The 13,740-nt window shown below is 41.1% G+C and overlaps 1 protein-coding gene across 4 annotated transcripts in view; it reads right to left on the minus strand.

Annotated features, from left to right (window-relative positions):
• Window positions 1–13,740, minus strand: part of ELL2 (elongation factor for RNA polymerase II 2) — a 134,734-nt gene that overhangs the window by 36,874 nt on the left and 84,120 nt on the right. Inside the window, exons 14-15 of one of the 4 annotated variants that reach the window (XR_009539538.1) lie at window positions 9,118–9,211; window positions 7,935–8,214 (exon numbers count right to left, since the gene is read on the minus strand). The gene's annotated coding sequence lies outside the window, so the exon portion shown is untranslated. Of the gene's footprint in view, window positions 1–7,934; window positions 8,215–9,117; window positions 9,215–9,239; window positions 10,204–13,740 lie in introns of those variants that run through there. The other 3 variants (XR_009539536.1, XR_009539537.1, XR_009539539.1) reach the window with 3 other exon arrangements.

Here is a 13,740-nt window from a genome sequence, read left to right on the forward strand (position 1 = left end):
CCCTTTTCCTTCCAGACCTCTCGGGCGGGCGGGTGGGTGGGAGGCGGTGGTGTGTCCAGCTGCCCTGCTCACCTCTTGCTTTAGTAGGATCGGGTGGGAGCCGATGGGAGGGATATGAGTACACACACAGAGCACCTTTCAGACACAAGGATATGGACGTCTCAGGTGAGTGAGCAAACAAAGAAATAACCCCAAATACTTGGAAAACCAAGTCCAGCAGAGTTTAGCTTTACCCAACGAAACTCACCCCCAAGCCCAGCCCTCAGGGCACACAGGAAGAGTGATGCTCCTATGGGTAATATATTCTCATGAATGTACGCAACCTTAGGAGCAATTCTTGGCTTGTAATAGGAATTCTACCCTTTTCTTCTTCACTCAGAGAAACATATTGGGATTGAAGAAAATGAAAGAATTCTCATTCTTTATGAGTGTGTTTGTACATATGTATTTTATGTGAGAGGGAAAAATGCAGACGGACACTTGGCTAAGTAGTAGATTATGATTGATCCCAATGCATCAGGGCAGTAGAGAACAGTCAGGCCACACACACACACACACACACACACACACACGTTGTCTATTCTACATCATTTTGGAAATGGGGAAACTGAAACTCCTAGAGGGCTCAGATAAACCTCCCGAGACCATGGTATGTCAGAGGTGCAACTATGTCTTCCAATTCATGCCTTTAAACTTTTGTCTCTTATCCTTTGCAAGGTGGCTGGGACGACCAGGCGCTGGCCTAAGTGCCTCGTTCCATTTTCAGAGGAGCTGAGGTCAGGTGCCCCCCTACAATTCGAGAAGGCTTGCCGAGCCCACGCCGCATTCCCCAGCGCTCAGGTGAGTGTTCTTTTCTGGGTGATGGTGCCTGATGCATCTGGCATTTGTGAAACGCATAGGCCGAGAGGCTGGTTGGACTCTTGCTCAATATTCTCAGGTTGACAGCATTGATTTTCTGTAATTTGAGAGGAGTGTGGCATGTCAGCCAGGCTTTTATCATGCACCTGTCTTCTCTTCCTGAGGATTGTTTGCATTGTGGAGATTTCCTGGTGATATTTTTAGTGTCCGATTCTCCATGGTTTCTCATTTCCAAGTAACTGTGGCCATGTTTTAGTGACTCGTACAGATGTCCCTGATAGAGCTGATGACTGTTGACTGGGAAGCCCAGGGATTGTCCCACAGCTCGCGTTATTGGTTTCAGCTGATTTTTCACAAGTTTTCAGATAGCTTACCTTCCAGAATTACAGAGTTTCATTAGCTACCGTTCTTCATGCTGAATCAGAAAAAGGATATATTCTGGGGTAAAGCAAAGGGGATGGATGCAGCAAGTACTGACACACCATTTTTTCAGTGGTCTCCTCTCCCTGCTGCTTCTTTCATGCCAGCTGTAGTTCCCCAAGCCCTGCATCTTTGGTCAAGACCGCGTGGGGAAATAGCTGAGTCACACTTTTCTGCTTCTCTATAATTACAACTTTTATCACCTCATCTGACATAGAAAGGGTGTTGGTTGGAAATGATATACACATTAGGAATAAGCTCTTTAGAAATAGCAAAAAAAAAAAAAAAAAGAGACAAAAACAGAAAAAGAGCTTTCATGGCATTCATAATGTGAAGGGTGTTTTTGAGTCTGGAGCTAAGGTTATGAAGAGACAGAGGAGTCATCATCCCTTCTTACCCCTACAATCATGGGAACAAAAACATCTAGATCCACAACACTATACATTTTCCATTCTCTCAACACATCTTGTAGTGATTTTGTTCCATCTCCTCAGCACATGTGCCTGGCTCACATACCATGGCAGCTACCCTCCCCGTCTCTTCTCCCACCTTCTTTGCTGTCCTCACTGTCACTCAAGACTATTCAAAATCACCTTCACTATGAAATCTTCTTGTCCCCCCAGTAGATACCCCTTTCTACTATATTATTTTGCTCTTGAAACTTAAAAAGCAATGTTCTCAGGTCATTCTCCACGTCCATCACATCTCCAACAGATTGGAAGTTCTTGCAGAGCGGAGGCAGTGTCTGCTAACTCCTTTTTATTCTTCTTGTGCTTCTTCGTTCCACAGGGTAGTCTTCCATATGAGGAGCATCTGATCTCAAATCTCTCTCGTTTCCAACTTAGACCAAAGTCAAGTGCCCTCCCTGCCAAGCTAAGAACAGAGCCCCCTTTCCAAGTGCACATGTGAACCGTCCCTCCGAATAGCCAGGGCCTGCAAACTAATTAGGTTTCCTCTCCTTCCTCTACCCAAATATGACCTTGCCGATACCATCTCCTATTAGATGACAGATGCGGGTGTTTTTATTGCATGGTTGCTATTTGCCACATGCTTCCTGGACAGGTTTCCAGGTAACCTTAATGGCTGTGCTTCTGGGGAAGGAGGAGGAGAAAATAACTCACCTCTTCAGTAAGTGGTTTTAAAACTATAACAGCATTTACAAGCTTTTAAAGAGCAGCTCTCTCTCTCCTTCCAGCCTCTCAGGCCTTGTTTGCTTTGTGATAGGAGCCCCCCGTAATGCTTGGCAACCTCTGACTAGGACAGGGGGCAGATTGAAAGACCAGAAGATTGATTTTTCTGTGGAGGGCTTTCCATGAGGGGCATGGGAGAGCGATCTCTTGGGGAAGCAGTGGTCAGTGAGGCTTACTTCTTCATTTGCTCTTCATTCGTGTGTGAGGCTGAACACACTCTTTGTCTCAACAAGCGAATCCCAAACCACAGAGGGGAGCAGTCTATCCTGGAGGTCCTGAGACGACCGGGACCTGAAGGGTAAGAGGCTGGGGCTGTCACAGCCTCTCCTCCCATTCGCATCTCCATCCAAAACTTGCAGGGGAAATGTCCCCAAATTGCTTGGTGTTCTGCTTTGATGTGGCCACAGTGTGGCCACCCAGGCTTACTTCGGTGCAGCTGGATCCCGTGGATCAAACTAGGCCTGACTGTCCAGTTTTGGAAGCCGGGAGGCATTTTCCCCTCTGCCAGAGCTTGGGTTTACCTTCCCCAGAGCACTGAGCAAAAACCTCATGTTTACCAAATCCCAGCCTCATGATTTCTTCCTGTCAGGGCAGGAGGAGAAGAAGTAGGCACGTAATATCAAGTAGACCTTGCAACTTCTGTCCCTTCATTTCTGCCCAACATAAAGTTACAAGGGAAAGAATAGGTAGAGGTGGGGTGTTGGGGGTCCGGGGATGGATCGGTTGTGTGAAAATGTAATTTTAAAATGCTCACTGCAAATCAAATCATTAGGTCTTCTGCATATAGTTTTATTTTTTCAAAACTATTCTTAAATTAAAATTTTAAATCTACACTATACTTTAAATGCTCTGGACAATGTACTGAGGTTTTTGGTTTGTTTGTTTTTTTAAGAAATGCTGTTGTGAGTCCTCTGAAAGATGTACATTCTCCACCTGGTTTACTTTTTGTGCAGATTTATACATCAACATATCAAAGCTTTTTAAAAATCAAACACTCACACAATATTTTACAATATCCAATAGTTGCTAAATCCACCCCGAATCTTTTTTTTTTTTTTTTTTTTTTTTTTTGCGGTACGCGGGCCTCTCACTGTTGTGGCCTCTCCCGCTGCGGAGCACAGGCTCCGGATGCGCAGGCTCAGTGGCCATGGCTCACGGGCCCAGCCGCTCCGCGGCTTGTGGGACCTTCCCGGACCGGGGCACGAACCCGTGTCCCCTGCATTGGCAGGCGGACTCTCAACCACTGCGCCACCAGGGAAGCCCAACCCTGGATCTTCTCTAGATTGCTTTCACCCTTTGGTGTTGCGTCGAGCAGAAAACCACTTAAGAACAGCATCTGCTGCCCATCCGAGTTCACTCTCATGGACATAGAGGTGGTGGGCTTTTCCACCTTGGTGTGCAGACTGGTTTTCAAGGTTTAGGGAGAGCTTGGTTACATAGCACCTCCTAGGTCTTAAAATAAAAAATATCATTTCTCCAAAGAAGGTATACAGATTGCCAACAGACACATGAAAGGATGCTCAACATCACTAATCATTAGAGAAATGCAAATCAAAACTACAGTGAGGTATCACTTCACACCGGTCAGAATGGCCATCATCAAAAAATCTACAAACAATAAATGCTGGAGAGGGTGTAGAGAAAAGGGAACCCTCTTGCACTGTTGGTGGGAATGTAAATTAATACAGCTACTATGGAGAACAGTATGGAGGTTCCTTAAAAAACTAAAAATAGAACTACCATACGACCCAGCAATCCCACTACTGGGCATATACCCTGAGAAAACCATAATTCAAAAAGAGTCATGTACCACAATGTTCACTGCAGCTCTATTTACAATAGCCAGGACATGGAAGCAACCTAAGTGTCCATCGACAGATGAATGGATAAAGAAGATGTGGCACATATATACGATGGAATATTACTCAGCCATAGAAAGAAATGAAATTGAGTTATTTGTAGTGAGGTGGATGGACCTAGAGTCTGTCATACAGAGTGAAGTAAGTCAGAAAGAGAAAAACAAACACCGTATGTGAACACATATATATGGAATCTAAAAAAAAGTGGTTCTGAAGAACCTAGGGGCAGGACAGGAATAAAGACACAGACATAAAGAATGGACTTGAGGACACAGGGAGGGGGAAGGGTAAGCTGGGACGAAGTGAGAGAGTGGCATGGACATATATACACTACCAAGTGTAAAATAGCTAGTGGGAAGCAGCTGCATAGCACAGGGAGATCAGCTTCGTGCTTTGTGACCACCTAGAGGGGTGGGATACAGAGGGTGGGAGACACTAGAGGGAGAGGATATGCAGATATATGTATACGTATAGCTGATTCACTTTGTTATACAGCAGAAGCTAACACAACATTGTAAAGCAATTATACTCCAATAAAGATATTAAAAAAAAATGTCAATCTCCATTTCATGTAGTGGGTCTTATGGGACCTAATTAAAATATGCACATAAGTCTTTCAGGAGACATGAGAGGTAAGAGTCATGCACTGTTTTACATATGTGAAGAGATAACCTTGTATATTGTGGTGTTCATCAACTCCATGAAAATAGATCGTGAACCACCACCAAAAATATCATTTGGCTTTGAAGACTGAATGTACTGGGTTTCTACAATTTCCTTAGGTTTTTGGGGTGGAAAGGTGGAACCAGAGGAGGTAAACAGTTCATATTAAGGCAGATCGAGGCTCAGCAAGTCCCAGATTTCCAGCAGGACTGAACTCCCTGAGTCACATCAACTTTGGGTGGAAATTCACTGGGGGGTGGGGGAAGCAAAAACCAATCTGTCAGACATGAGAAAGCAGGGCCTGATGATGGCTATAGGGTCCCTACAAATCAAAAATATTGAGATTCATTCTCCCTCAGCACACGTAATTCAAAATAAAGACTACTCCAAGCCACAACATAAGTGTAAAAGAGTCTCCTATGGTAACTACCTGATTGATTAAAATATTTTAAAGTTTTACTTTCTCTCTCTGTTGCTGCACGTCCTTGGTCTGCCTGTTAGCTACCTTAGCACTCCTAGTGAGGTGGGGAAGGGCGGCTGTGGGGATGGTCATTTGAGAGGAGGAAGGTGCGAGGCTGGGGACAGCTCGAGAGCAGTGTTCTTGTCCAGTCACAGGGCAAACAGAATAAAGAGACACACCCAGCATGAACTCTAGAGTGGGTGGGTTTCAAAATGTATACAACGGTTCCTTGTAGGTCCCAAGCACTGGGTACTTAGTGTATGATTTACACACATTTTCTGGCTGGAAGGCTGGAGGCAAACAGACAGCTCATTAGGAAAATAACTGAAGAGCTAAATATAATGGAGGAAGTAGGCAGCAGATCCCAGGCAGATGAGCACGGCTCACAGTCCTTCATGGGAGAGCAGAGGCCAGGCCAAACCAATGCGTCTGTCCCTCAAAGGTCAGTCATTCTAGGGCTTTGTCAGACTAGGAAGGGAAAGGAATGTTTTCAAAGGGCCTTTTGTGGAACACACACAACTCTGGCCCCTGAGATTCAAATCAGGATCTGGAAACCTGTGTAGGCTTGTATGCAAAATGCTTAGAAACCAGCCAGGGCCCACCATCCTTTTTTTTTTCCCCCCTTTTCTGTTTATGAGCATTAAGGTTTCCCTGTAGTTGGGGAAGAGATCACTAAAAAACAAGATACAAATAACCAAAACCTGAAGTTATTCCCTTATTTTTGTATAAAATCAAAGAATGCCACATAATATTTTTTGTTAGATGTTATTCAGAAAACTATATAGGAAGTATATTTTAAAAATTCAAGGCATTATTATTTGTATCATAGATCATACTGCTTAGTGGGTAATGCAGTTATAATTATAAACCAAACCTATGAATATATCAGCAATAAACTTGTTAAAAATTGAAATATAACTTAAAGTAGATTCTCAATTGTTTTTGACCTCTAGTTTCTTTTGCTGGATCCTATCTTCCATGTACATTATCATTTCTTTCTTTTCCTTAGAATGGCCAATAATGCTTCTCAGTCCTTTTCCATCTTCAACGAGTACTATAAACATTAGGAACTCTCTCAAGAAAACGTGGGATTTGTGCCTATGTTTACAATTTTGCGCCCCCCAGTGTCATTTAGTTTTCAATCAGCACACAGTTCTTGTTTGTCTTATTTACTTGGTTTTCCTAGATCTGCACCCTCAAGGGCTCTGGGCTCTTCAGATTTTGTGTTGTGAGGAGAAGCCCATGCCCCAAGGGTAGAAAGCTTAGCCCCCTTCCCTGGCTGGTGCCCCACTTTTTAGTCTGGGGCCTATGGGTTTTCTGAGATTCAGTTTTTGTAACTGTTTACAGAGTTGTTTTGGACATTGAACAAAATAATGACTATAAAAGCTCTACTCAAATGCAAATTATGTGTTATTATTAGTAAAGTTTCTATTTTATTCCAAGACAGAGGAACAGTGGTAGTCATTCATTTGGTATTTCTTTTATTCCTGTCACTTGTTTTACATGTTTTCCCCATCTATTTCTGTCCACGGTTCTCTTCAAATTTCGTCAGTTTAGAATGCTATTGTCATTATTGAGTCATGATGCTGAGTCAGCCATTGAGAATATGAATCAGCTGAAATTAAGGGAAGAAACTTCTCAAGTCCAGTAGGACCTGACTATATGGAGTCAACTTCTGCTGAAGACAAAGAACCGTCTTGCGTTGTAAAATTCTAAGTAAAACTGTAAGTCAGAGTAATAAGCCAGAACTTCTAGGGCAAAGGACTAGGGAACTCAACAGACAATGAATAAAGAGTCAGAGGAATTTACGAATAGCTGCAGAGGGCAGTTTTGAACCTGCAGGCCTAGTAACCTATAATCACCCTTGGAGGCAGGAATATTGTAATCTCAGCGAGCTGAATAAAGGAGGCTAACCAGTGAATCAAGCCTATAGTTACGCAATGGCTTGCCTTGCAGTTCCGAAAGCTTGCTGACAATAGGTTCTCTTTCTCTTCACCCTTTCATTGAAATTTCTTGACCCAGGAGGGTCGAACACCTGGTAGAAGCCCATGCCTAAATCAAATTCCGTAAACATTGGTCATTATCGTCCACCATGTTTCAATTGTGATTGATGTATTCATAAATCAACAATTCACATTTGTCTGTGAAACCCTAGTGCAGAGAGTCTCAATCTTTGATTTTAAGCCATAGCCCCTTTGGAAGTCTGGTAGGGCCTATGGACCACTTCTTAGAATGATGTTCTTAAAAGTATAAAACAGAATTCATAGGATACTAAGGAAACCAATTATACTGAAGAATAGTTATCAAACATATAAAAAATGAGTGATAAAGTAACATAGTTGCTTCTTAATACATGAAATAAGATGTATTGGTGGGTTTAGTAAGTACTGTACCTTCAAAGTAGTGATGAATGTTAATGGTATTTCAAGGTATTGACAACAATGGTTGGTGACAAAGTCACAGGTAACTAATATGCTTTGTTGCCTATCTTCATAATTGAAAGAAATACTAAATTTTAAGTTACAGGTTAGTGAAAATAAATGAGTGGGTCTTTCTCCCATCCAAATATATAGATCCCCGGAATACCATCTAAGAGCCCCCTGGGTGTCTGTGGACCCAAGGTAAGCACTCCCACCAGGGTGGCTTCTTTGCTTCTGGTCCAAAGGACAGGCACATGGATTATGATGAACAGCATTACTTGTATCTTCTTGGTGTATCTACATATAAACCCAACTTTCACAGCTTCGCTCCAAATGGCATTCTTCTGTTTAATGGCAAGAAATAAAGGTAAAATTCATTTGGGAACTAGAGGCAATGTATACTTGTTTTGTGCTTTTGCTAAGGTGACCAGATATCCCTACAACAGCTGGTCAAGGTTTTAGAGTACATGTCCAAATAAACTTTTAGAGTCATCTTGACTTTATGTGAGGGTTTCCAGGGCCCTTAGGGAAGCCAAGAAGGCTAGTAAAACAGTGGGCTAACAGCAAGATAAAGGTAAGCTAAGGCCCACATTAAGATGTGACAGAGAACAGGAACAGAAAGAGGCGAGGAATGTTTGGGCTCAGGCGTCAAAATAAGCCCAGGTGGGGCTGTTTTGTACAATTTCGGCCCCAGGTCCCAGGCCTGGGGCAGCCACTCGGTGTGGGCCAAACAAGGTGTTTTTACTAATTTCACAGTGAACACTTTTTCAGTCACTCCCCCACATGAGTAAAAACAAAAACAAAACCTACTATTTTAGTTTGGGGGAGCTAGTTTTATTTTAGGGGCTTAAAGGAAGCAAAGAAGGTACTGATGTCCACAATGAAGCAATACTGATACAGAATGTATGCTTCAGGAAGCAAAAGGATTTAACAGATCTTAGAAGTAATATACTTTAACCTTTCAGTGACATAGGTTTTAATTTTGGCATCATTTTTTTTTAGGAGATGTTGCTACAATGTTTTTCTTTTAATGTGTACAACTTTTGCAGTAAATTGTATTGGCATCAGCCAAATTGTATATACATACATGTACACATACATGTATTATGTGTGTCTGTGTATGTAGATACATATAGTTTTGTTTTTGTATGTCTTATTGGCTAATACCTGGAGAAAGAAGCATCCCTTTTAGAAAATAAAGGATAGTAAATCAAAGGGATGATACCTGTGTGCTCATGTTTACTTACTCATTTGTTCCTGAGTCACACAGTATTTCCAAACAAATGTCTGAGGTTGCGGCACATCCCTTGATAAACGTTGAGTCAAACCTGGATGAGGGAACTGCTATGAATAGAAAAAAGGGAATTCAAGTTGTATGGTAGGTTTAGGAAATGTGGAAATGAGATCATATTCAGAGAACAAAAAATTTACTTCTGAAAATAACTGCGTTTCTGAATACCGTATCATCTAACTGGGGGACAGTACTCTGGGTGATGGAGGAACTGCCAGTGTCTCTGGGAGATGGACTTGGTTGGCTGAAGGCAGAGGTCTGGGAGCAGCTGCTGCTCCTCTTGAGAAGTGGGAATGCCAAGGGGGCAGCCCTCCAGGTTGGCCTCGCGGTTATCTGTGCCCTTTGTTCAGTGCATGTCTTTCATAGCAGTCTGAGTGTGCCCTGTGGCATTCTCAGACTTCCTTTGGGTTTCTATGTTTCTGAGAAGTGGCGTAGTCTCAGCTCAGAAACTCTCCAGCCACGCTAATACCATTCTCTGCATGTGGGTGTGGTGACACTGGCCCTTGGAATCCTCTCATTTTCCATCCCCTTTCACAGAAGGATAATGGTTAAAGTCCCAGCCATGGTTCTATCCAGGGATGTGGTCTCCAAATTTAACTATAGGAAAAATACCACCATGAAGTTTCCCTAGAACTCATCTTTGCAGTGTCTTAAATGGAATTGTGAAACATTTGGGGTCCTTTGCTCCCAATAAAAACGTGTTCCCTGCTTTTCTTTCAAGAAGCCATTTCCTTCCTGGAATATTTTTAAAAACACACTGCACACAGTGTTCTGGGAGCTGCAGGAGGATTAAGAATGACCTTTAGCCGAGGAACCAGGCAGCACAACTACAGGAGATTTTGACCTATTTTCTTTTTTATGTGTATAATATTGCACCTCTATGGAAAACACTGGCGAGGTTCTAAACCAGCCTCAAGCAGATGCTAAATATTCTCAGAGATATGGCCTTGAATTGGTAGAGAAATTGTCTAAATACACACCAGGGTAAGCCCAGTTCCAATCTGTTACAGGCACGTCCCATTCAAAGGAGGGGTTGGGATTTCTTTTAAAAGGACAGAATATAAGATAAAGTGTACATTATGATAATACCATTTCCTTACACCAGCTATTACTTGACAGTTTGAGGAACACTTTCATGATTGTCTCATTTGATCTTTTTAGAGATAAGGTTAACAGAGCAATGATATAGTTGCGTTATACAATTATATAGCAGATGGAATTAACAAGGGCATAAGAACACTCAGCTTTAAAAAAAACAATCTTCCTCTGTGTTAAATAGTTAATATGACAGAACAGATATGGCAATGAAAGGATGAAATATGATAAACAGAGTTAATTCAGAAAGAAAATAAACATTTATGGAACACTTACTATGAGCCAGGCACTGTGCAGGGACCTTGGCATGCATTATTCCATTTGATTCTGACAACAGTTTGGAAGCATTGAGTATTTTAACAAAGACAAAACTGACGATCAGAGAGAAGTGATTTCACTGAGGGCGTAAAGTAATTGTACAATCTGAGAGGTGAGCCCATGTCTGTATTGTAAAGCCCATTGTCTTGTCATCATAACACCCTACCTCAAGTTACTTAGGATGAATGTTGCCCACCAGTTCTTCTCTTTCCTTTTAACTTTTATCATCCTTTCAGAGGTGTGATCATACTCTCCATAGGGCCTTTCATCATCATTATCACCATCATAATGTGGTCATTCACTGACCCCATTTAATGCATCTCACTATTGTTGCTTATAGATTTCTCATCTTACCCACATTATACTATATGTTCTTTGAAAGTAGGTCTTGGAGTCTTACTCATTTTTATACCTTAAGCAGCATCTTACATACTGTTTTGCATCTAATATCTACTCAATAAAAATTTTTGAATGAAACTAAGTGAAGCAAAATGCTTATAATCCAGGGAGCCTATTAACTAAAGAGTTTGAAGAAAAAAATAATGTTCTAGCTAAAGGATGGTAGTGTAAAGTTATATATTCTTTACCTCTTTCCATGAAACCTACAAAAGGGATGAAATTTAAAACGATGAAATTTTGATAGAAAATGTCCATGTGCAATGAAACTAGGAAATAGCTAAAATCTCAAATCACATTATCTGCCCAAAATAGTGAATCGGGACCGAATCAAGGGAGGGTATAGAAAGCTGAGACACACCTTCTGGGTTCCAATTAGCATTCAGATTTCTCTCACAGTGAGTGCTATAAGGGGCCCAGGTGCTACTCTTTTACTCAGAGCAAGGACTGAAGGTGTGGTTGGGACACAAGAGAAATGCACCCTCTGGGGGATTGTTCTACATAGTAGAGCAGAGAGGATGGTAGACAGATGGAAGGACGTTATTGAGCAAGACATATTTATTTTTCCCCCAAATAGAATTCCTATTTAGGAGGCAAGGCAGAGAGGATGAAAAAGTGGTAATGGCAACCAGATTTGCAGTGGTTGATCAGATTCAAACAAGGAACTACAAATAAACAGAAATAACCAAACAAAAGATAGAGCCAGAGTCTCTCATGATCCTTACTGACATTGTGCTTGGGTGATCTACTCACTCAAGAGAATATGATGAATATGGCTAAAAACTGAGGAATCAGACCCAATCTGAAACCTGTAGCTGCCCTAGCTTACCCACCGACTCCCCTCCATAACTACCCTCCTCTCCAAGCCAGGAGACAAGTGCATTCCCTTCAGAGCAGAGTCTATGTTTTCATGTAGCCTTAGGCATACTAATAACCCAAAAGCAAATTTAAAAAACAAACAAAAAACGAAAAGGGGCAAGAAACTCAACAATCAGAATGCAGATGAAGATTAGTGTTAAAAAGAATTATTCCAGGGCTTCCCTGGTGGCGCAGTGGTTGAGAGTCCGCCTGCCGATGCAGGGGACACGGGTTCGTGCCCTGGTCTGGGAAGATCCCACATGCCGCGCAGCGACTAGGCCCGTGAGCCGTGGCCACTGAGCCTGCACGTCCGGAGCCTGTGCTCTGCAACGGGAGAGGCTGCAACAGTGAGAGGCCCGCGTACCGCAAAAAAAAAAAAAAAAAAAAAGAATTCTTCCAGCAAACCAAATCATCTCAGATGTGTATCTATCTCCACTCCCAAAGAAATAAAAGAAAAATACATCTTTTTAAAGACAATTTGAAAATGAAATATAAGAGATCAAAGAAGAATAAGCAAAAGAAGTTAAAGTAAGCTGAGAGTTATGAAAGAAATTGAAGATAATAAAAATATCCTAGAAATGAGAATCACATTAGAACAGATGTTGAAAACGTATTCAGCAAAGCAGAGGTCAGACTAGAGAGACTAAAATAGCATTTGCAGGATGAAGAAAACTCAAATAAATGAAATTAAGTAGAAAGAAGATGACAGTTATTAAAGACAGACAGCATCCAGTCAGCATATGAGATAATGGTATCCCTGAAGTAGAGAACAGAACAAATGCAGCAGGAAATAAAAACGTCAAAAATAAAATTAAACTCCACTGATAAAAAGTATGATCTGACTCTGCAGATGAAGAGATTTCAGGGGGAAAAACTGATCACAGAATAACACAATGCCATGTAAGTCAAGTTACTGAAATTTAAGGACAATGTAAGAATTCCTAGGCATCTACGCAGAAAAAGCAAATTTCCTATAAGGGGGAAAAGAGCAGGCTGACCTCAGATTTCTCAACAGAGGTATTCAATTAGAGAAAAAAGTGGACAACAAAGTCTAGTCAACCACAAGATGAATCAAAATTAAGTCTCAGGAAAGGGGAAGGCATAGTGTTAAAGGATGAGGTGGAGCCTAGAATTTGTTTACTATAGAGCTAAACCAAATGCACGTAAAATTATGGTTAAAGAACAATGTAACTATTGTAAATCCTAAACATATAAACATATAAAATAAACATACAATATAATATATAATATGATGTAATAGTCCAAAATTTTCAGTAGGGAAATTAACCTTTTTTCTTCTCTCCTCATTCATAGCATCAAAGGATGCTGAATTCAAGAAACAAAATATCCTTGATCACTTTTAGAAACTGATGCACAATATTTAAAATTTTTACATTTGTAAATTATTTCTGAAAATCCTGTAAACAGTCTTTGTATTTTGTGTTTTTCTCATGCTTTAAAAGGATTTAGTGAGTGAGGCAAGGTAGGGATTGTCAGCAGGGATAGTGACTAAAATGTTAAACCATTCAGTTGAACAAACAGCATTTATTTGGTTTTGTTGGTGATGATTTCAGTTTTCCCTTACTAGGAATAATCTGACTCTCAATCAGGAGTGATTAAATTATAAAATTATGATATAAACAGTGGAATACCATGCCGTTGTTAAAAAGAATGAAAGAAGTCAACAGGGGCTCACGTGGAATGTTCAAGCAATGTTGTTAAGTAAAAAAATTAAGTTGCAGACCTATAGTTTGATATCCTATTTGAACAGAAGAAAAAACTGTGCATGCATATGTACCGTTAGTGGCTCCCTCTGGAGCCTAAGGTAGGTGAGTGAGAACAGGGGTCTTCTACTTTTTACTTTATTTACTAGGTACTGTTTGAAATTTTTGCAAGAGTAGATATAATTTTT

The sequence above is a fragment of the Lagenorhynchus albirostris genome, chromosome 3, assembly GCF_949774975.1.
Source record: "Lagenorhynchus albirostris chromosome 3, mLagAlb1.1, whole genome shotgun sequence".
In the NCBI taxonomy this organism is placed as follows: domain Eukaryota; kingdom Metazoa; phylum Chordata; class Mammalia; order Artiodactyla; family Delphinidae; genus Lagenorhynchus; species Lagenorhynchus albirostris.